This window comes from Poeciliopsis prolifica, unplaced genomic scaffold (genome assembly GCF_027474105.1).
Source record: "Poeciliopsis prolifica strain line A6 unplaced genomic scaffold, Auburn_PproV2 SCAFFOLD042, whole genome shotgun sequence".
Lineage (NCBI taxonomy): Eukaryota > Metazoa > Chordata > Actinopteri > Cyprinodontiformes > Poeciliidae > Poeciliopsis > Poeciliopsis prolifica.
Genome location: NW_026562417.1, coordinates 759,490 through 784,288, shown reverse-complemented (window position 1 = coordinate 784,288; position 24,799 = coordinate 759,490). Strand labels below are relative to the sequence as shown.

Below are 24,799 nucleotides of genomic sequence, written 5' to 3'. Positions count from 1 at the left end.
CGACGCCATCGGCTCGCTCTGCCCAAAAAGCTGCAGCTGTCCAAGTTTTCGTTGCTCCGGCGAGTCACCGTGACAAGAAATGGATTGCGGTGCTTTCCCGCCCCAGTAAACAGGCTTCCTGCTTGTGAAGGTGTAAGATGGGTTTGATATAGGATCCTGTTTAACCCAGAAACGACGGCGTGGCCCCTGGGACGGTCCATTCCTCACGCTGCACATCCATCACGCGGGGCAATCGAACGGATGGGATACGGGGGGCTTTCCCAGGGGGAGGGCGAAGAAGAGAGGAGCTTGAGAGGGAGTCGACGAAGGCAAAGGGTGGCAGATTTCACCCAGGCCGCTCAGGTGACGACAACAATGGCGCCGCCTACCGCGTTTGCCCACTTACGATGCACAATTTCTAAACAGCCTATTTTGTCATGCTCCATCATGCTGCACGCGCTAAACGGAAGACAGAAGATCCATAGGGGGATCCCAGGTGGAGCACTGGGGAAATCTTCTGTTTAGGCACGAAGCGCAGGATCTAGATTGGTTTAGTTGTGCCGGATTGGCGGCGGTGAGAATTTCTGCGCGTTTACCTGCTGACATTCATGTGCCAGAACTCGTAACGGCTTTTCAGGGGGCCGTAGGAGCAGCATTAAAATGTAGAAAACAGAAGGGGCCTTATCATATCTATGTGGTTTTAGAGTTGGGGCTGAATTGTAATAAAGGCATCTTCAAATTGCCCCACTGGCCTTTAAAAGATTTGAGAAAATTACTCCTGGCACCACTATTGAGAATCCAAAGAATCAATTTTGAAATAAAATGTTACAGAGGCATTTTTTTTTTTACTGCATACTTCTTAAAATTGATTCCTGGGAAAAATAATAACCAAAGTTCACTGCTAGAGAAATGCAGCAAAGATGATGTGTAATCGGTTGTTTAGGAGTGAGGCCAGGATAAGAAAACAAAACATAATGAGGTTATTGGCAATAAACACTCCAGGTGGGTTCAGGATAAATATAAGAAAAGCACTTAATGCCTACATAGTACGGTGGAGGATCTGTGAGGCTGTGGGCCTGCTTCAAAGACTTTAAAAGTAATTTTAGTGTGAGATTATGCTGCTACAATGAAAAAAATGCTTTTTTATTGTAGCACATTTTTCTTAGATCCAAAATTGGGGACTTGCTCTTCAATTATAATAAAGTATAACATAGAAAACTCCCATGTCCAGCAAACATGTTATGTAAACTATAACTTTCCAACATTTCGCTCTTCTCATTGCACATTCGTCTTTTTCTAAATGTTAAATACCTTTTACATCACAAATCATAAACTCAAAGTTCTTGTTTAAATTGCCATTTATAAACTTTTAACTAGTTTGACAAAACTAGTTAAGAGGTAAAACTAGATAGAGTTCAGACAAACGCAAAACCACAAAAACACCTGACTTGAGTATAAGTTTGATGAAAGATAGAACATAAACAATAAAAAGTATTGGTAAATAAATTTATTTGGTATCAAATTGATACCAAAATATGCAGCATTGCACACCATACTGCCAGAATCGAGATGTTTGTTGCTTTGCTCTTTTAGTATTCTTTTGCATCCATCCAGAAATTTAAACCTCTGGTTTTCGTTGGACATGTAGCAGAAAAAGCAACCTTACAGCAAAACTGGGAGTGTCTGCTGACCTGCCTACCTACAGGTCAGCAGCTGTTGCCATCCTCGTCTGCAAGGACAGATTTCACTTCCGGCAACACAATCTCGGATGTGGCTCTGTCTTTGTAAAATAAACTTTTGTAAAATAAACTTTATCTCCGGTATCTTTATGACAATCAAAGTACATCTTGGTTTAAAATGTTTTAGCAGAAAAATAGCCAGCAGATTTGATTGGACAGGTGACATCTTACTCCAAAGGGGAGCGGCTGTAATAGCACATCTGATTGGCTGGGATATTAATTATGCACTTGGCTTCCCTTGACCGTCTCTGTGTCCCCCTCCCCGCCCGCCGTCCCCCTCTTTTGCTCCCGAGTCTCCGCTGTGCGCTCATTAGTGAAATGGATTACTAATGGATTATTAATCTAAGAGGAGGGCAGTTGGAGGCGACCTAGCTGTGAACACCTGGAAAGCAGCAGTAAATAGCAGTTTACACTGACAAACACACACAAGCGCGCGCGTACGTGAGCGTACCTGCGCACGCGGGCTAGGCGTTAGTCTCGAACCTTTTAGAAACGAAAATAGCTTGACCGCTTGATTTATTGTTCGCCCCGCAAACATAACGGATACGTCTAATTAGCGCGTTAATTAATTGCGGTGCCATCTTTGGTTCTGCGGGTTCTGGCCTCCGAGTACACGGCCTCTGCCGCGTCCTCTGCTTTCAGCCCGGTACCGGCGAGCAAACAAATAGCTCCGCGCGCCGAAGCACACTCGAGACGGCGCATAGATCTTCCTCCGCAGCCGAGGCGCCATTTCGTTTGCCTTTTGTCACTTAATTATTTCTCGAGAGAGGCAATTAGCAACCTTGCATCAGCCACGGCTGCGCGGTTTGAAACATGCTTGCGTTCATAGTCGCAGACAAAACGCAGCGGTATGCATGACTCCACATATGGTCCAAGACTGCAGGTGCTACTCCTATACACACATTAGGCGTCATCACTCTGGAGAGAGAGCCCGTTTGACGCCACGGAAAAAAAAAGAAAAAAAAAACTGAAAACAAACGGAGGAGGACATGTTTAGGCGTCTAATTGAATAACATAAATACTTCTAGTTTATATGCAGAGCAATCCGCAAATTCAAATCTAAGTACATATTCTCCATATCAAAGAAAGACTTCAAAGGGAAACTATTCAATTGGGGGTTGTTTCTTTAAAAATAATCACTGGCTTAAGCAGAAAAATAGAGAAGTATAAGATACAGTTAAAGCGGGAAAACAACACAAGAGAATGCTTCAAAGTGTAAAAATGTAAGAATTTTCTTGTGGGTCATTACAGTAGTCTTAGCTACCTTATGGGACATGAGATCTAATCTGAGGCCAATTAAAAAACTCTTACTCTTCAAATTTCTTCACACTTTCTCTCATTGCTACCATAAACTTCAGTTATATTTACTTTATGTGTTTAAACAACAGAACGACGTGCATGATGGCAAAGTGGAAATCGACAGCCACTCTGATGCCTCTTATGTGAAAACGCCTTAATATGAAGCAGGGTAATTAAATCAGGCTATAAAATGTAAGGAAACATTAAAATTGGGTTATGTAATAATCAACGCACAATGTAATCAAATTCTTCACTCGTTTTTGTCTTGAACGACATGCAGATTAATACCATTAAATGGCCAAAGGTTTGGCGTTTATTAACCAGTTTCAATTCAAACACATATAGATTACAGCATGCTAGACTTCAAATGATTGTGTAAGGATTTTGTCACATCACTGACATTTTGCTATGTTTTGAAGCCAGATTTGAATAAATTATTACATATTACGGCTTTAATACATAATTACACCCTTTCGTCAAGTTCAGTGCCAAAGGTCTAAATGCTTTGTTCGAGAATGTTAGTGAATAAACCAAGAAAAACAGTGGAAAAGTTGGCAATAAAGAACTGGACAAGTTTAAAGCAGGCTTAGGTATAAAACAACATCCCAAATGCAAAATGTGTTTGAGAAATAGAGTGCACATCACCCTGAACAATTCTGAGCAATGATCTTACAATTGGATGGTTTAGATTGAAGCATATACAAGTTAATCTAAGTAAGAATTAGTGGAAGAGCTCAAAAATCAGTGTTTTAAAGATGTTCTCAATCCAATCCGACTGCAAATGATTGACAGAAACCGGCAGACATTTCTTTTTTTGCAGCGAAGATTTGTTCGACACGTCTCTGCTCTTCCTACTTTTTGCTTTAACTTTCAATAAAATATGTTGAGGTTTGAGGTTGTGCAATGACATAACCTTTACAGGCTCAAGATGTGTGAACAAAAAGGGGAAAACATGTAGGACAAACTGATATCTGAGCCTAAATTTGACACTTATTAAAAAAAAAAGAAAATGAAGCAAAAAGTGGCATTTTAATGTATAATTCTGCATGTATTTTTCACACTGGCTTTCAGGTCATAAATAAGTTGTTCCATTTGTTAAAATTAGCTCATTTTGAGTCTTCGCACATGACATTTATATTCATTGAAGCAAAGAAACGGCACATATTTCTAGCTTGTCTCCGATTCGCACTGTTTCGGAGACGGTTAATTCAGCTTCTCCAAGTGAAACAGAGACAAACCTCGAAAGACAAAAAAAAAAAATTCAAGGGAGGTCCACGACTCTCCATTCTCTCTGATTAGTTACAAAGGTCTCCCTTTTTGCTGCCGCTATCATAGTCGAGATACACAGCCAAGATAATTTGGCGCCCTCCCGGCAGCTAGACCAAAAGCACATCTATCCGCGGGAGCCGCCAGCCTCCTCGGTGAAATTTAATTCGGTGAGAAAGCACAGCCTTGCAGAAGCATCCACCCCCATATTCATCAGCCGCCATCGATTATCGAGGCCCGGTGTTTTTAGGGATGCAACGAGGAGCGGATAAAAAATTTGAATTCCTGGCTGGACTATCAGTAAAGGTTATTAAGCCATTGTTGATGCATCCATTTGTCGTGGCTGTATCCAGCAGTGTGACATTTATCAAGTATGTCCAGCTAAATGTCACAGAGAGAGGTAGCTCGCTGTCCTGTCCCTAATTAGGACCCTGAAAGTCACACTGAAAGTCCCTCTCTTCCACTCCAGGACAACTTTGATCTCTTTCTCTTTCTTACTCTTGCCTGTATTTTTCTGCACCCTCCCTCCTTTTGTCTTCCCTCTCCCCGGTGTTTCCCAAAGCATAGCAGGTAGTGCATGTTAAGCAAACTTTGGGGTTTTAACAATTGATTGTGAGATGGGGATAAAGCTCAGACAAATGGGGAAGCATGTGGGCCATCCGTCACAAATACAGGACTCATTGTTTGCAGATTTTAACCTATGGGAGAGCTCGCTTCTTCCCCAGCGGCCTCCACAAATCATAGGCAGGCGAGGGAGCGCAGCGCGCTCGGCAGGCCTGGCCTGGGAATAGCCTGAAAGCGGGACGGAGACTCAGCTGCGTGAGCAAAGTGCCAAGCTTGTACTACTTGCACTCGCTCCCAACGCACCAGCCCCAGTTTTACAAGCATGAAATTGATTTTTTTTTTTTTTGTGAGATTATAGAAGGGAAACATGAAAATGTATGTGAAAATCAGAAGAGGTAATTAGATGAAATTTAGAGTAGTGGCATATTTAATTTTTTTCAAATTTGCAGAGTTTTTCAGAACTTTTCTGGACATCAGAGCGAGACGCGTTCGTTTCTGTGTGGTTCACAAATCCTCAACAGCACATGAAGCAAAATAGATAAACTCAGCTTTTAAAGGCTAACACTTGGACTTGTGCAATGGATTTACTAAATACCATAACAAAGTCGCCGTTCTGTGCGTTGCGTCACAACTCTGAGCAAACAACGCAGGTGTTGCAGACTTTTTTTGAAGTCTGCAACACCTTCATCATATTTGGCTTCTAAACCAGAACCACAGGTCCAGTTTAACAGCTGCTCTAAAACAATATGGAGGCAAAAACATTAACAGACAATAGCAAATCAACATTCATTCCTAATCATTTCCAGGGCCTCTGGCGAGATGTAAAAGTTCTTTGTTTTCCCCATCCAATCTGACTGAAAATTAAATATTTTTGCAAAACAAGGTTGAAAAACCACATTTGATTAGCCATCTTTATTCCTTATAAATTCCTAATTATGCTGTTAATTCATAAAAAACGAGCCGGCGGATTCATGTCTGGGTAGTTTTATTCAAATGATGGAGTCTGGACAAACATGGTCACACAATGGCTTAGCTCTCAGTGAGAACATGATTTATACAACATAATGAGGCGTCGCAAAGATCACAATGGCTGCTTGGTCCATAAGATGGCATAACTGGTTTCTATTCACACATTACATCATCAATTAAGATTGTCCAGACACTGTTCGGAACAATACGTGTCTCATAATCGCTGGAACATCTGTCTTAATAACGTGCGTGCAGATAAAGCACAGTGTCCCATCAGCCGAGTGCTCTTCCTGCCAGGTTTGACCCAGATTGCTGCATTTGTCAAAAATGTTGGATAACAGCTCAGTTCTCACACACTCCTGTAACACTAAACTCTCCTTTTGACTGTATTCTTACCTGTCTTAAATTTTGGTTCAAGGTAGGGACAGGAATTTATTGTATTATTTATTTTCTTATAGCAATGAGAATGTTATGATAATTTCCAGTTAACATTTGATTGACATATACTATTTTCTGCACTTTGTTTAATAAGACTATCAATACATTTTAAAATAATGATTAAATTTGTGTGATTTTTGTGGCTATGATTGCTGTGAAAGGTGGTCCCAGCTATACAGTTACCCATGAAAAGAAAAACAAGATACAATAAGAAATAAATAGTTATGACGAAACTAAGTTGAAAAGGTTAAAGGGTTGGTGATATGTTTGCAAGATATTGCATATTGTAGGAAATTATCTTTTACATTGAGTTGAGCTGGACATTATTCAAACATTAGCCATAGAGAACAAATCATTGATTTTATGCTACAACATGTGCAGCTCAAGTCATCTATTTTATGTTTAGTTCCTAAATTTTAGGAAGAAACAAAAATGATCCCGTTTCAGAGACTTCAAAACATTCATTGTTTCCAATCGCTGCTTTAACTCCTTTTCTCGGAGTCTCTGACAACTTAAGTTACAGGCTTTTGTGTACTGTGAATTGATGCTAATTATAATCGCCTGATGAACCTGGCACAGAGTCCAGTTTTTAATAGTATTTCTGTGCAACATTTAATTACTGGTAATTATTTTGGCATGGTATCGAGTTCAGTGCATGCTTTTCAGAATCATTCAGTCGCCGTTCTGTGCGTTGCGTCACAACTCTGAGCAAACAACGCAGGTCACCTTGGGGGGGTTTTCTTCTTGTTGTTTTTGTAGTTGGTGTGAAATCCATGGCTTGTGTCGGTTCCAAAAACTTTCTGTTCTTTTTTTTTTTTTTTTTGGTGTTTTTATATGAATTTCTTATGTTTGTTTTGGCTGCGCGAGCTTTGAAAAAAGTCTAAGCTGCATGGAAACCCAACGCACACGAAAACAAGAAACTCTTTGAAAGATCCTACATGGAATGTCGAATCTTCCTGCGGTCCGGATGAAATCACATCGTGAGAAACACCTCGGACCCCTTTTCAAAGGCGGAGGAAACAATATAAGCAGCAACAATCTTTTATACGGCGCTCTTTACACATGAGATCTGATTCAGGTATATAGAAGGCGTCTGAAGTGTCGAAGGACGGCACATATGGAGTTCTTAATGTTGGAGCATGTTGCATTAATGTGTGGTGGGCTAGCCCAGTGGTGAGTATCAGGAGACCTCCTACCTGTATGGAGACGGAGCCAAAAACATAGCCTTGGACTCATGGGAGAAATGGCTCTGAAGCCTGAGATTGATGATAGTTGGGGTTTGCATGAGTATGTGCAATATACGAACCTATTAAATGGATTTTTTATGTGTTTGTTTTCATTAGTTTGACGAGCAGAATGCGTGGGTCATGTTAATGAGGTTTCAATTTTTTTCCTCAGTGGTAAATACTTGCATGAAGAAATCCACATTTTACAAAATTCGTGCACAAGCATGCGCCCCGCTTCCCAGGTCCCACGCCTCCCAGGTCCTACGCCTTCCTTTCTGCTTTTCTGTCATTTAATTTCCCCCCTCACTCGCTCCCTGCTGATTCCTCCCTCGTTTCCCGGCTGGGCCCCCTTGGCCTTCAGGTTCCCCCTAACTGAATCTTGTGCCGTTCAGGCGTCTATAGGGGCCCACCTGCCATAACGCAAATAATGCACAGAATTCCTCTGCTTTGGAAGAAAGGTGATAATGCCTTTCTGGGGCTGTCGCGTCCCCGAGGAGCAATGCAGCACCGCGCAGCGCAGTGTCGAGCAACGTGTGAGGGAAGGTTTGCATAACCTTTTGATAAGCACATACAGTACCAAAGTAAACACACACACACACACACACACACACACACACACCACACCACACACACCCACACACACACACACACACCCCCACACACACACACACACACACACACACTCACAAAATGCATGTGCGGCCCATTCTGAGAATACCGACTTCTTGCAAATGTTCTGTGAGGATGAAATGTTGTCATCCTTAGAAAATTAGTGAATGACATAATTGACAAAAATTTTACTAAAAAGCAATACGATAAAAAGCTACATACCTGGGTGCGGTGATGGTGCAGGGGTAAAGCGTGTGACCCACATATGGAGATCTGGGTCCTTGACGTGGCTGTCATGATTTGACCTTTGGCACACATCTTCCCCGTCTCGCACAACTCGCTTTCCTGTCAGATCAATGTCAAGTAATGGTTATTAAAGTTGAAAAGATCCTTAAAAACAAAAATCTCTGTACGTACTTCTAATAAGCTACACAGAGAACAGGCTGAGAACAAAGTGACACAATTTTCATCACGCAAACGTGACGATGAGAACCGATCTCGACAGTTCGACTCAACCAAGCAGAAGCCAGATCTTTGCATCACCAAGTCGTTCCCAGTGAGGATTGGACGCCATCAGGGCTACTTTTTTTCCAATAATCCTATTTTTAAACCTCATAGTTGTAATCACAAGATGCAGTTGGTTGTGTGGTTTGGAAATCTGGGCCATGACCTTCGATGTGGAGTTGATCGGTTTGCAGCAGAATGTGAAGCCGGTGGGATGAGCTTGTGTCAGAGATTATTGTTCTCAGCTGGAGAAAGGTGAACGGCTCCCACTAAGTTCAGGGTTAGTCTGTGCCTCATGAGGAGAAGTTCAAATATCAAGGTGTCTTGTTACCGAGTGACGGCACAGAGGAACTGGAGATGGATAGGCTGTGGCTCCATCTGCAACAATATGGGTGCTACTGTATTCTTTTGATATAAAGAAAGACTTTATAAATCTAAGGAATCATTTAATACTAAAACATTTTAAAACTAAGGTTTCTAAAGAAAATACAAAAGGTAGAGGAAGTGCTGGAACAATTTTCTCAGAGATTTTTCCACACATGGGATTTTCATTCTGGCATGAATCTCATTAGGTTCACATATTGCAGTTTGAACTGAAAACACTGATATTTTCTGAGCTAAAATGTGCCAAATTTGGATGACAGAATTGTAAACTCCAAATCAATCGGACGAAAATTCAACTTTACAAATTTTAGCCTCCAGGAAAGCGGAGTGAATATTGTGGTAAAAAGAGACCTTTTAGAAAGTACAGATGCCAACTGAACATTTTTTTTTTAACAAATAAAGAAAAAAAAAGCCTAAAAATGAAATAAACTGATCAGAGTTACAGGAAAAAGTGTGATCACATTTCACACTTTTGTGAGAAATTCTTCAGAGTGGTGCTTTAATTTATAGATTGTGCTTCATTGTCCAAACCACCTCTATGTGGAATCACCTAAAGTCTTCCCCTGTGAACAGCTGAAGCTGAGACACCGCGGCTGGAGATTTTGCAGGCGGTGAATACATTTTTAAAAGTTTCTCCATGGATTCTGTTTCTCAGTCTTGATTAGAAACAGTTTTTGCTACAAAGCAAGTTCTGTGATTCCTACAGGCTTTTATCCCACTCTTTCAAGGTAAGGAAACACATGCATGATAGAAGAATAGTTGTATGAGAATTAAGCAACAAAAAAAAATTCATTTTGTATACATAAAAAGGTTAAGGACTTTGCATTGCCAAAGCATTAAAAAAACACCATTAGGTGAAAACATCAATGTTATGCTTAATACCAGTAGTAAATGAACAAACAGGATGACTGAAAATGCTGCATGTTTAAAAAATGACTTGAAAGAAATTTGATCTTGCAAGACAACATGATAAAATTGGGCCTCTGTCTCTTTAAGAACTCTTGCTCTATGTGAAACTCTACCTTCATGAAGTCATCACAACATGGCTCCTGCATCAACCCTCTAGCAACATTTTTAACAGCGCTGCACTGAGAAGTAGCTCATATGAGGTCAGCAGATGCACCGTTCCAGCAGGTGTTTGCTAATTGCTGCTGGCTAGTCTGAAGGAGCTGAGTAGGGAAGTTGTGGGGGAGGGGAAGGAAGTTTAGAAGCTGCAGCTCTGAGAAGACGGATTCAGGTCCAACCAGACGTTTTTCACAGCTGAAGGGTTGCCACGGGAGATTGAAGGAATTCTCAAACATGCACGGAAAATCAATCAAAGCAACACTCCAGTATGTGTTTTAGATGAGGGAGCAACTTTATAACATAATATAAAGCTTAAAAGTTGATTTTACATGATACTGTCCCTTTTAAAAATGACTAAAATTTAAGCCATTGATCCATTTTGGAAAATCTTTAGTATGATTTCAAAAATATGTACAATCAGTCGGTTTTCAAATCAGAATGTCCAAACGACAGTGAAAGCAAAGCTAAAAAATACAATTCATTAGTTGTTATCCTTCAACAGGACTGAAGATACTTCCACAGAGTGCACACCGTTATCTCTTCCCTTGCCTCTGCACACATGGAAACGACTTTCTTGCAAGCAAACCCCATGCATCCTTTGAGGTTGCAGACAAAGCTTGTGGATTCTCACACACACACCTATGCAAAGTGTTCATCAGCAGCCTCTGATGAATGAAGCATAGCATCAAAGATGACAGACAGTATATTCCCACCAAAGCCTCCTTTTTGTAGTTTAACCTAATCAGTGTTTTCCAAGTGTTTCAATCTGCATCCTGTGGGCGTGAGGGCGTCTTCTTTCAGATATACGACCCAGCAGGGAGCCTGTGTTAACGCTGCCAGGAAAAAACAAGTGGCACAGGAAAGAAGAGCAATTGAAACAAAGATTGGTGTTGATATGAAAGGGACAAGATGTGGCTCAACTCAAATAGAACTGATCAATGAGCCCCTAGGAAGAGGCACGCTGGGAATCTGGCGCTTCCTTGTGGCACATCTTCGCTTTGGAGACATTCAAAATTTGTTGGGGGAAATTTCACGATACTCTTCCCTTTCTCTCCCCCTCCAAAATCAGATCCGTCCGTTACTATTTTTTCTCCTGGAAATCCCGAAGTTCTATAATCCTCCTCTTTGCAAATTTATGCTCCAATGTTTTCATTACTTATTAAAAGCTGTCAAGCCGCAGTTGCCCTTCACTCCATCATCCCCAGGAGTTCCCACATTTGGTGCAGGTCTGAGTGGAGTGGGTATAGCACACGCCATCCATTAGGCACAAAGGCTGTGGGGGAATTCTGTGGAATATTCACTCAAGTCTCCCCCCTTTTTTTTTTATGAATTATCATATTACTAAAGAGGTCCATTTGCTATGTATGGTTTGTTGCCTGGGAGCTCCTCCTAATAGCCGTCTATAAAGCAGGAGGGGGGCTTTGGACTCTGATGTATGCCAGCCAGACCCTACTGTCAGTGGTGGACCAGACCATCATTTATCTTTTTTACTTTTTTTTTTTAAGAGTTCTTCCAGATGAAGAATATTAACATGCACATTTGGCACAGATAAGGCCTAAAACAATCTATGCGGCACAGTTTGCCGACACCACGCTGAGGCGGGTGTTGACGAGGACGGTGGCGGGGCGCGGATTGACGGGACTGGACTGGTCCTCAGAATCCTGAGTGGGACGCAGGGAGGAAAATATCCACACAACATGCTGCTGCGGTCAATTAGTGCGTGCGCCTGGGCCGTACATCATCTGAGAGGACTTAAATGGAAAAAGTGACGTTAGCAAAGTGATGGCTTTTGGAGGCGGCTGAAAATGCATTCGTTCATTTCCTTTTTATGGCGTTTCACAGAATGTATCCTCTGTAACGTCAGGATTGAAAAGTCTGCTAATGTATGATTCTAAGTGGAGTTTTTTTTTTTTTTTTTTTTTTTTTTTTAGTTGTTGCTCTTTTTATTCATGAGAACTATTTATACCAAGTACTGTTAGGACTAGTTTTACCTGGTAAGATGAACAACCCTAAGCCCCTTTCTAATGGCACATTGTGAAGTATGTTTGCTCTGAATGATCCATGATACTTAAAATAAAGCACTTAATATGTAGATTTTATGACCAGCAGTAGTAGGACGTTTTTGCAATGTTTTCATCGTACAATTGTCCATTTGTTTTTCCTTTTACAGTTTTGGGTACAGAAAGTTTTCTGCCATACCACTTATTTGTATCTGCTTCGATTAAAAATCAGTGAAATTAACATAATTTTATTGCAATATGTTCTGCTACAACCTGGTAAAAAAAAAACAGTTTTACCCTATTTTCATATATAGAGAGAGGTTCAGGGCTTCCAGCTACTGAGAAACAAGGAAGCTTTGAATTTCACCCAATCGCTAATGTTTGTCCATGACGACACTATGAAACAGCTGAACGAGGCGACTTAATGTTAATTCAGTATTTGGAAGAGTCGCCACTTGAAACCACCTATTTTAATAGTTCAAAAACCAAATACACCTGAATGTTTGTTGAAACATGTAGTGAAAATTGTGTTGGCACCATTGCAGGTACCAAGGACAATAGCTTGGAGCAGAAAAATCTGAACTGAACAGATTGGGTCCCCTGGAACTGATTTCATCAGATTATAAAAACATAACATATTCTTTTCAGTGGGATTTATTTTGTTGAATAGTGAAGTCCATAAGAAACCAGTTTGTTCTTCATTTCTATGGGGAAAGGAAAAACAAGAGAAACTATTTCAAATGAAACCACTAAATTAAAATGGCAGCAATTAGCAAACATTAAACCACTTCTTATGGTCTTGCTCCTCCATCTTGTTATTATTTTCTCTTATTTATTTGTTGTTGGGTTTTTTTGCATTTTTATAACAAGCTACAAAGTTCTACTCCTGTGCACCGTCTGGATCGGATGCTGCTTTTCCTGTCACGCAACACAAATGTTTGGCGCAGCGAGCTTTCCTCAGACAACAGGACACTCGGCTCAAATTAAAAAGAGGACACAACTGAGGCCGGTCGCAGTGGCTCCCGCAAAACTGTAGGAATCTGTTCTGGATTTATTGGTTTCAATTTCACACCTCTCCTCTGTTAATGCCCGCTGTTTCGCTTTGCTCCTCACCTCCCGTGCGCACGCCAATCCCCAAATTGCCAGAGTTTTTACCATGAAAACAAAAAAGTCTTCTCACTGTCTTTTGGATTTTTTTGCCTCATTCGGGTATTGGTTTATTACCGTCATTTTTTTTCCTGCTTTTTATTTAGAAGATGAGAAGATCGAGCCGTCTAGGTGAACTCTAATCTAATTAACTCTCCATGCAGTTATTTCAGTGGCAAGCTGCCACCTGTTTAGTTTGAGCTCCATTTAAATGCCACATCAGACTTCACCAAACTAATTTCTTGACTTTTAATTATGACTTTTTGCTCGCCCGACTTCCTTCATTTGCATTCGCTTCCTCTTCCACCTCCTCATCTCGTCTCATCAGGCCTTTCAGACGGCCTCCGTCTCCAGAACCGTGTCTGTCATCTCATTGCAGAGGCTACAATGACCCACAGGCTTTGAATTTAAACGAGGCGGAGAGCCTGATGGGCCCGAGCCACGCCCGGCCCATATGGCGGCGCCTCTGATGGAAGGATGGAGGAAGAGCGAGGCAATGAGAAACGGCTGAGGAAAGCTTATGCTGCAGAAATAAAGAGAACAGAAGAAGGGACTCGGGTAGCTAAATTAAAGTCTCGTATTCATCCAGGGGGTCTGGTGGGAAGAGAATCGCAGAGGAGCAAAACGCCGAGCATTAATCTGGCGCAGGATGCTGGACGGAGGCGGGAGGAAAGGGCGGTCGCAGGTGCTCAACACAAGGACTCACCTGGCAGAAGAATGTGGCTTTAAAAAGAGCAAAGGAGAGGAGAGGAAGCACAAAGGGGGAGAGAGATTGATGCCATCTCACACAGATGATAAAAATAAAACAAAGCAAAAAAGAGATATGGAGCGGCTTTTGCCTTTACTCCAGACAACAGGGGTCATAATTCACACCGAATGAACTAAATGTTGAGAAAAAAGTACACTATTTTGCAAAAAAATTTGTAATGATGAACATATATGAATACTACTACTTTATTTGTTAGGCACGTTATAAAACAGCAAGAGCTGCGACAAAGTGCTGTACAGATAAGAAACAGTGAACAAACGAAAAGAGAGCGTGTACGTTTAAACATAAAATGCTAATAAAAAGGTACAATTATCTTCAATTCTAAACAAATGTAAGTAATTCTGCCTAATTTTTTAATTGAATATTATTAAGTTGCAAATCTTGACATCCCTTTCTGTGTTCTTTCAGTAAAGCAAAGAACATAAACAGAAGTTTTAATTTAAACAATCACTTAGTGTTCATCAGTTAGCATTTCTAATAACTAATAGCCAACTTCCATCGTTGTTTTTCTTCAGAAAACATATATAGATATTTGAGGTATTTTTCATGCTAATGAGGCATTTTCTGTCAAAACACAAAGTAATTTGTACACTTTCCCAAAGGAGACAATATGGTTTGAGATTTTAGGCACTTTTTGCAGTTAAATTGTGGAAGTTCTGCAATTTACTTTTTGATGGTTTTGCAAAAAGGTTAACTCACCAATATGTTCACATTACCACCTGTCACCTAATCCATTCATTCATCCTTTCTTCATAGCTTTCTTCCGTTTCTGACTTTCGTTTTTGTAGGTTTTAACCTTTTCACTGTTGAAACATCTACCAAAAAGGTAGAGTAAAGTTTCAGGAAGGTTAAATCTGGAAGAGTATTGCGCCAGTTCAAGAAATCACAAAGCAGTTAATGCCATGTTGTAAAAGACGACACAATATGCAATAGCGGTCTCTCTCGTGGCGTTGAAGCACTGGCCAACCATCACCAACCCAGTATTATAAACGCAGAGTCTTTGCACTAGTGCTCCCTCTTAGACCTCTACAGTATCAGACATTAAAAATGTGTTGAAACCCTGTTTGTTTTGATTTCAGGCTAAAGTGAGAAAATTGCATCTCAATATTTATTTAACTCCTAATGTTTTTTTTCTCCCAAGAGAGACAGAATACATTCTTTCCAAGCATTTTCCTTTTAGTGGATTTAGTTTTTATATTGATTCATGGACTTAATAAAACATACAGAGTCAACGCAATAAATTTACTAGCTTGTTTGCCTGATTTAGAAAGCTAGTTAGGTGACATCAGCTGGTTAATAATGATGGAAGAAAGAGATGTGTGGCTGGGGCTGTTGCCCCTGACGACAACCTCAGCAATGACTATAACTCATGATGTAATCATGTTGTTGGCACCAAAAAAAAAGTGCATTGATGCTAATGTTACTGCATGTATATCGCAATCCCACCTGTAGCCGCTTGGCAAGAAGTAAAATTAGCCTTGGGTATGAGTCTGTTGACATGGCGCTACTTGAGATAGAGCTCCATAAAGACGCATCGAAATGAACATCTTAAGTATTAGAAATATCTCAGATTTACATGAGGATAGACTGTTCAGTAGAGACGTTAAAATCGCCCATTATTAGTTATCAGTGGACGTTTGATGAAGACAGACAAGAGGGAAGAACAAAAGCAGCAAAGGCATTTTTTTAAAAAGAGAAAGAAGAACTCCAGAGCGGCAAAGAAACATTCAGCACCGAGGGGCAGATGAAAGGAGGAGGGCAGGAAAATATAGGAGAGGACACTAAAGAGAAAGGAAGACAAGACATACTGGCCTGGTGCGGACTGGAGGAGCCTGGGTGTCGGAGTAGTCTCAGTGGGCCTAGGGGTGCGGACGGACTTACGGAGGGGAGGAGAAGGCAGAGATCAATTCTGTCAGAACTGGGTTCATACCCCCGGGGCCGGAGAACTGGGCTGGCCCGCGGAGATACTGAAGGGAAGAGCAGTGGCGCTATTTATATCCTTTTGCTTTCAAGCTAAGTGTTACAGAAAGGAACAGGGAGATACGCCGTAAAGGCTGAAGACATAAAGTTGATAATAGTACATGTTTGAACTTCAGCGCGCGAGAAAGATCTGTGCAGGAATATTTGTTCTCATAAATCAGCCGGTAAAGGGCTGTAGCCTGCAGACAGAGGCACACTGAGCACTAAGCATCCTTTTGTCATTGCCGAGGAAGAGTCACAGTACCCAACGGAGCAACGGAGGCAAGACGGAGACAAAGACGGGAGAGAAAGAATAACCCGGGTCCTGCCTTGTCCCCCAGCACCCAGGGAAATCTCCAACTCCAAGGTTAATTAAGCACTGGAAATGAGATCAAGAAGCTTTCCCTTTCCGACTCATTAACCAATTACAACGCTCCTTCAAAACAGCTCAGCACTCATCTCGGAGTGCACAATAATTGTCTGCCAATGAAGATCAAATATCAGATCGCGCAGAAAGCTAAGACTTGCTTTGGCAAAAAGCCACAAGCGCAATTGCGGAGGTCCAAACAACAAGCGCAAATGAGGGGGGGGCAAAATTCCACAATGGCCTTCATGTCTCCAGAAGAGGAATCCAATTATGTTTTAATAATAAAAAAAGAAAGGTCCAGCAAAAATATAATTAGATGAGCCTCTATTTGGTTATGTGTAATTGCTGATTTTGAAGCAGGGGAAGTATTGCCTGATTTGGCAACTAGATGAAAAAAGGTTAGATGCTGCATTAGCCATGGTGTTTCTAGATGTTTTTCCCAGTTAAGCCTTAGGTACAGTGCTGTGCGACAGTAAATGCGCTCAATAAATATTAATTGGAGACGTCCAACTGCAACCACAACAAGATTTTGGGTAAAAAGCCCGAATTCATCTCCGAGGTGCCTTTTTTTTTTTTTTGATGTACTCATTTTTTGAAAGTCCTCAATCCATTTCTTAGCCAAACATTTGCTCTTTGGGTAAATTTTCTCAAACAAATTCTATTACAAAATGTTTGTTTGCTTAATTCTTTCAGCTACAACTTTTGTTAACAGTCTCTCCGCTTAAGCTGCTGAATTTTCCACAGCTTAAAAATCAAAGCTAAACTCTTATTATCAGCATGGGAACAAATAAATGTTGAACATGACGGCGGGGCTGAACTAGAAGCTTGATTAGCTAATTAAACATTCAGACAAACGACTTCAAATCCTGGATGGTGGGCCACTTATTAAACAATTTTCCAATAAAACGCTTTTGGAGGCCGAGTCCAGGATTTTTGCCATTTTGTGACATAGGTATTTTAGGGCAGAGGGTTTTGAGACCAAATCGACAATACAGCCAAAGTCTGATCAGCCACAGGCTGTTTGTCATGCAGTGCATTTCTGACAAGGTCAGTTTAGCGTCTGATCAGAACAAAAAGACATAAAGCCACAACTCTAGTTGATTTCTAATGAATCCCAACTACATCTGACAATATCCTGCTTTTATACTTTCATTACTATATGATATGTACTGACCTGCAAAATCATATTTCAGGACTGAGGTATTTGTATCTGGGTACAATCACCTTGCATGCTTTTTTATTGCAGGCAATATCGAGCACTATAGCCCTCCTGGGGCTCTTTGTATAGAATGGATTGTCACACTCAGGTCTTTGTGGACCAATTCTAGGTGGTCTATGTTTATGGTTTCTGTGTGCATGCATGTGGGCGTATGAGTTAACCGCATACATTTTAATTTCAAATGCCCACCTTACCACTAACTATTCACACTAAGTTTGGATTTTTTTAAAAAAATCTTTCTCTGATAAGTGCATCAGTGAACATAATGTTTCACTTAGTGAATAGAATCACTGAAAAAGATAAGCTTTTTAATAATCTTTGAATTTATTGGTGAGTTCTGTGCACAGACCAAATTTCATCACGTTTGAGCAAAGTAAAACTTACTGTATGAAAGAATTCCCACTTGCATGAGTGTCTGACATGAAGAATAAATGGAAGAAGCGAGAAACTCACAATGACTCCTTTTGTATAACCTCATTTAACAATGAGGTTTGCCATGCATGATTTATAGATTCCCAATGTGTGCGAATGGGCAGATGGAGTGTGCTGCGTTCCATTCTATTATCCGGAATGGAAAAAAGAAAAACGCGCATGAGTAAAAAAGGATGTGGATTTAAATAAAACAAGAAAGGGAAAGAGAAAACCTGCGACGCATCTGAGAGATGGACCAGATCCGTTCGCTGCCGCTTCTTGCACGCACCTCTCCTGCTGTTCATTTGTCTCAATTAGCAAGTGTCCATTCAGCTTGTACAGTCTGTAAATTTATCCCACCCAGCCATCCATTCCTTTTACCTTTTCTATTTTTCCCCCTGCGCTGCCTCCTCCTTTGTTCGTTTAGTAATATTTACAAGCAAAGTGACATAAATGTCTTATGCTGGATCACAATTTACTGAGACATGTACGAAGACTCACAATTAATGACGAATATTGGACTGTGCAATGCTAAGAAAATGTAATGAAACTCTTATGAGTTATGAGCCAGTCTCATGTTCCAATAGTAAAAAATAAAAAAAAATATCCACAAACATTAAAAACAAAACCATCCAAAAAAAAATAAGACATCAGATACTGGCTGCTAAAAATAATAACACAGAGATTATTAGCTGTCATGAAATGATTAACATCTTGTATTTCTGTTGATTTTGATAGCCAAGACTTCAGCAAAAACATAGAATACGCACTTAGTCACACCTTTGAAGAATTTATTGGCAATAAGAAGTTGATATTTACAGGTTAATTAGCCAGACAATCTACTCAGCTGGTCACCATCTTAAAAAATCTTCACCTTTATAGGAGAGAGCGGTGTTGCTCTTTTCAGTTTCCAAAACAATGCTGTTTTTTTCCACAAATGTATTATTATTCATTCCTGTAGTCCTCCTTCAAATAGCTGGCCAGCAATACTGAGCTACAGGTGGGGGAGGGGTACCTATACATTCCTCTCTGCACCATATAGCCAGATACAACAGAGTTCACGCCTAAATTTTCTCTGCCGGTATTCAAGACCTTTAGACCTTTGGAAAGCCAGAACGTTTCAGGCTTTATGTTCCACTAATCTGGAAGAGGCTTCTAGAAAACTGCAAAAATGCTGAAACACTGATCTCTTTAAATCTCTTTTTTTTGCTTTTGCTTGCTTGTTTGTGATTTGACTTTCAAATCAAATCAATGCATTTCTAATCATGTGAAATGCATTGAATTGTCTTGCCTAAGTCTTGCTATATTGGTCCAGGTACTGCAGTTTTTCACATGTGCAGTTCATGTTAGCTCATGCTGTGCTGTGTTTTAGTGACTAGTTTTTGTCTGTTTTTGAAAGGATTGTGTCATTTCATAGTTTTATAGTTCTAAGATTATTAACCCTCTCAGGCTCAAATTATTTGAAAAGACTGTTTAAGTTGTTGAAAATCTGCAACCCCTGCCTGGAGAGGGTTAAAGTACTTTTGTCGGCAGAACTACACTAAATATGACATTTTTAAACAGTCAGGTTTTTGGTATTTTGATTTCTATTTATAGACTTGGGTAAAAATACAAAACAAAAACTTGGCAAACTATTTAAAAAAAAATCCAGATACTAATCAGGTTTGTAACTCCTCCATGAATTCCTCACTGATTCGCAGAACTGCGATGGGACAAAAATCCATTAAGAGAGTCTGTTTTCTGGTACTACATTTGTCCCCTTAACATCCACAGGCTCATAGTTTCTCTAGCAAACACCATTTTACTGTCAGCGCTTGTGCTAAGTATGATATTAACCATTAATATTTCATGTTCCACGTCTGGGTAGTTCCCTCCATTTACAAAGACAGCTTTGCGTTGGCATGCATGAAACCAGTGCTCTGCTTGGGTTGTCACACCGTTTGAGTTTCAGCCTCGCTTCCTGGTGTCTCCATTGGAAAAAGCCCTCCAGAGATTATTGAACTGGGGAGCCCCCACTGTGCGCTGAATGAATCAGCTTTACAGACTGCCAAGTGGCTGAAAAGAGATCAGCATTCATATAAAAACACACTCTGTGATCCTTCAGATTTAGTAAATGTGGGTGAGTTTGTACAGAACCTGACTAATAAACACATTTAAAGAAATGAAGTGGCTTTCTACCAACTGATTTCGTTATTTAGTTTGCATAATTCTTATTCTGTAAAGTTTACCAACATGGTTTTATTTTTAAGCTTATTTTAGTCTTATTCTTTTTCCAGTTGATTTTCTCGACAAGTTAATTTTCTGATCATTTTTTCAACATAAGTCAATCTTCAGAACAAAAAAACGTTTTTGTAATGAAACTGTTCTCTTTATCTCGAGAAAAAACATCTGTATATTATCTTATAATCTCAATAAAATCATTGGGAAACATGTATATAACATTTCTTGCTATCTGATTAGCTTCCATGCAAACGTGAGGAGGTAGAAATGGCATATCATCAAAAAAGGCAGATTTTAGAGATAAATTCAGGACTCATATGCAATCTTCAGGAATTTGCAAAAGTATGGAAGCCAGAGTTGAGACTCAAGTCATTATGAAAGCTAACTAAAATATCATTCAAACAAGATATGGAGACCTTTTTGGAACACAAGTCATCTTATTCTTTTTAAAAATTGGTGCCACTACCAGAGAACTGCAGCCTCCGATGTTGAGCTTCATAATCCGCATAAATTCCGATTTTCAGAGTCAAATATGCATAACTTGAATGATTATTTTCCAATCTTCCTTCCTGAACGCTGTATTACGTCTTGATTCATCGTGAGGCTCCCAGATAAACTTTAACCTAAGCACAACACTGGTCACAGTCCAGTTGTATGTCAAGTGTTCGCTTCTGAAATCCACCTTTATTCAACAACAACTTGCAAAATCAGAAGACTTATTCCACAGCCAGGGTGATTTATATGTATATTTTTTCTGAGAGTTAAAAAAAAATGAAAATGAGGCTCAGCAGCAGTCTTTTCTCTGGCTCAGTCATGTCTTTCTTTCTCTCCTCCTCCTCCCTTGTCCTCCCATTTCAGATTCCTGTTATCCATTTGATTGACCAAACCCTTTAATCACACAGCTATCTAGAGAATGGAAATGGCTGTGGCTAGATAATTAGCTGCTAGATAATGGATGCCTTGCCCCCCCCCAAACAGCGATCATCTCCTCCCTTGTTTACTGGTCATTCCTGGAACAAGTTTACACCTAATTGACTATTCATCACAAGCCATCTGATGCTCACTATGAGGCACTTCTGCCAAAGCGCCACGCTTTCACCTTCCTGAATACACACACAGACAAACAAAGACCAAATAAAGTCAGCAGGCTCAAAATAAATATCAATGCTCAAATGCACAAGAATGAGTACAGATGGCAATTTACAAGTCAGGATTAGCAGGGACGGTTTAGATTTGGTCGGTTTAGATCTTGATCAAATGGAATTAGGCAAAAACAAGAAATGTGGCAAAAGTTATGAACTTGAGGAAAATCTTTTGAGTCCTTTCTCCGTTTTATGACTTATTTTTCTCCACAAATCATACTGATGCAATAAGTCTATAGCAAGGCCTTCATTACTTTTTCAATGCGCTTGCATGGTATAAACCAGCTTCCAGACAACCAGCTTCTGATGATCAATTTTTGTTATCAAGAGGTTTGTCATAATTTGCCGACTTCTCTTCGTTCTACTGGTTTGAAAAATACCAGCTCCTCTCTGGGTGTAATTTTGCACAGTGAGTGTAATGACCTCCCTTGAGGTTCAATAACCTTTATTCTTCTCTTGAAGTTTGTTCTTGCCAACATAATGAAACTGATAAGTATGTATGATTTTGAGGTGATATTTGTACTTTGGTGGTTATTTTGGTGCTTTATTATTATTTTTACTCAGATTTTATATTAACATATACACAGAGCTCCTGTTCACCTTGCAGCTCAATGTGTGGGATATTTACTGTTTTGGAGCATAGTGTGTCTAAATATAGGTCTTATCAAACTTAATTTGACTTTGGGAAATTGCTTTCTGGAGAAATGGTTTGGGTGGTTATTCTATTTTCTCAAAGTTTTAGTTTGTGGAGACTACAATGACAATTCTCTATTTCTAACTGTGTGAAATACCAAGTCAGTGGCTTCCCACAGTACATACGTTTAAAAACAATTTCAAATTAGAAGCAGGTGAAAGCTACATTTGCCCACAAAACTGAGCAGTAGATGTCATGTTGTCTAGATGAAGTTCCAATGTCTTTGTTGTAAATAAATCTACAATAAAAACCATATTTTTTTCTTTAGAGAACGTGTTTGCGGCTTGCATTCATTATCCAGTAGGTAACACATCGGAAGGCATTTAATATGAAACTTTGACAGCATCCTGATGTAAATAAACTGTCCAGGTTTGCAGTAGACGATATTCTACCTGAGAATAATTCTCTTTTGACATCGTCCAGAAGACTTCGCAGGCATGAGAATGCCTTCTGGACTTGTTCAGCTATTTAATTTTGGTTTTAGCGTTTGTCTACCAATTTCAGGAGTCAATGGTGGAATCCTGAACAGATGGCTGATACACCACAGGGCCAAGACCAAGACACAGGAGGCTAGCAACCAATTTCGTATTTAGACATGCAAATTGTCACACCATGTAAGTTTGTGGACAGTGGTAGTAAAGGGGGTCACATCCTTGACTTTTACTTTTAGTGAAGTGCCTTGAGACAACATGTTGTTAAGTGCTGCTATATAAATAAGCCGAGTTCAGCTGAATCCTCCAAAGGGATGCATGCAGGATGCCCCCGGTCGGATGCTGGAACCACCTTAATAGACTCATTTCGATGCGGAGAATCAACATCTCTTCTTCTGCCTCCCCAGTGACAGAAGCCTTTACCCTATTTGTAAGTTTAGATCCCCTTCAATCCATCAGGACATGATGACATTTTAATCCTTTGCAACACGTCTGTGCAGTGATGCTTTAGAGTAAAATTTTAGGGATGTGGACATGAATGTAACCAGATTAATGGACTTTTTTCATATAATTATGTAAATTTCTAACAGATTTGTTTATCAGATTAATTATATTTTTCAAAAATATTCACACTCATTTATAATGGTTTCTTATTTTTACATCACAAAAACTGGTCTTTTATCAGCCTATGTCCTTTTGAGAAGCAATTTGGAAATTAATTTGCCAAAAGAGGGAAGATAAGATATTTTTTTAAAAGTGCAAGAAAAAAAAAGCCTGTAAAATTTGCCTGCAGAGTTGCCAACGATTTTTCATCAAGACCACCAGGTTTTTGCCATCAGGCGAAACAGGACGACATTCACATTTTGCCCCAATTAAAGTGTGTGACTCTGCGGAAAGCTACGGGATAAATTGCCTCCTAATCAGGCAGGTGTGCTGTGAGGACTCTGGGCGTCAGAACGTTTTAGATCATTCCATTTATTACCAAGTTGATTTAATCAGCACTGCCCGCTGATTTGATGAATTGCTCTAATAAGGAGCTTGGTGAATTGTTAATCTTTGGGCCAAGACACAGCATTCGAAAAGTCTTTTAATGCTGCCAACACAGATAAATAATTATGATCATTAAACGTGACGGTAACATATGGAGATGGAAAGCAAAAAAAGAAAAGAAAAAGAAATGGGGGATAATCATTCTTGTGGGTTTCTAAGCATCTAAAGAACATATGCAGCATAATTACAAAGCAAAAAACAAACAAACACTCAGATATATAAATAAAAAATTAATGTTTGTGCATTGGTGTCAATTAAAGTTCAGTGCATTTTTTGTGGTCAGGAACACACCAGGACAGCAGCTTGTTACCTTTACCTCGTCATCCAATTTATCATCAGAGCATGCAGCAAAGGACGGCACGTCCAAGGTTTTATGCTCCAAATACTATATTTTCATGCCTAATTTACACATGCAGAAGATTAATGAAACAGTGGCTGTTCAATGAGTGTCCGTGCATGTGTGTGTGCGTGCATGAGAAAGAGAGAGAGGCTCTCTGGCTTTAAATCAACCTACTGAATGTGCTGGGAGCTCATGCAGAGAGAAAATAGAGTGCTGTGGTGGAGGTCCGTCCTATGTGTCTCCCTGAAGAGCAAACACTGACACACACACCCACATGCGGGAACACACAAATGGCAATTTATTTGGTAAGAGGCTTTGGCGTTAAGCTTTATATGTTCTTTTAAGCCAAAAATGCAGCAGATTTTCCTTTTGAATTGTCTTTCAGTGATTGTAATGACAATCTCACGCTATATTTGCAGCAGTTAATGCATGGGCTCAATTCTCTCTGACACAGTTTGTTTGTATGTATGCTTGAATTTGATATTTGTTCTATTAAATTCCACGGCCTGCTGTTATCTCATAGTGATATTATGTTTATGTGTACACGGCTGCAGCTGTCATGGATCTCTCAAAGATCAAAAATCACTGCTCGACCTAATGCTACTGTAAAATACATACATGCTGAGGCACCTAAACAAATGCACAGCTTTCAAGAGCTCGTTGTGCTATCTTGCACATAGAGATCCATTCCTTCAAACAAGAAGAGTCAAACACACACCTCCAAATTGCCCATAAGCTTGTTGCTGGAAGGCTGAAAGTTGCTTTGAGTGATTTTGTTTTCAGATCTAGGATGTTTTTTAAGCGCAAATGTGACAGTTGTTGCATTAACATTGTTCTTCATGAATAACTCTAGTCCTTGCCACTGCATTTATGATAGGTATTAGTATGCTGTATTTGTATTTGTAGTCATGGCTTAAATCTTCAACAGGGGTGACTATGTGTGCGTGATCTAAGATCCAACATGCTAACCCGAAAAGTTAAGGCAATCTGTCACAACACAACAAGAACA

General features: G+C 40.0%; 1 long non-coding RNA gene across 2 annotated transcripts in view; it reads right to left on the bottom strand.

Annotated features, from left to right (window-relative positions):
• Positions 1-24,799, bottom strand: part of LOC129376124 (uncharacterized) — a 90,369-nt gene that overhangs the window by 38,055 nt on the left and 27,515 nt on the right. For both annotated transcript variants that reach the window (XR_008607716.1, XR_008607715.1), the window contains one exon: positions 8,312-8,434. This is a non-coding gene — a long non-coding RNA (uncharacterized LOC129376124). The remainder of the gene's footprint in view (positions 1-8,311; positions 8,435-24,799) is intronic.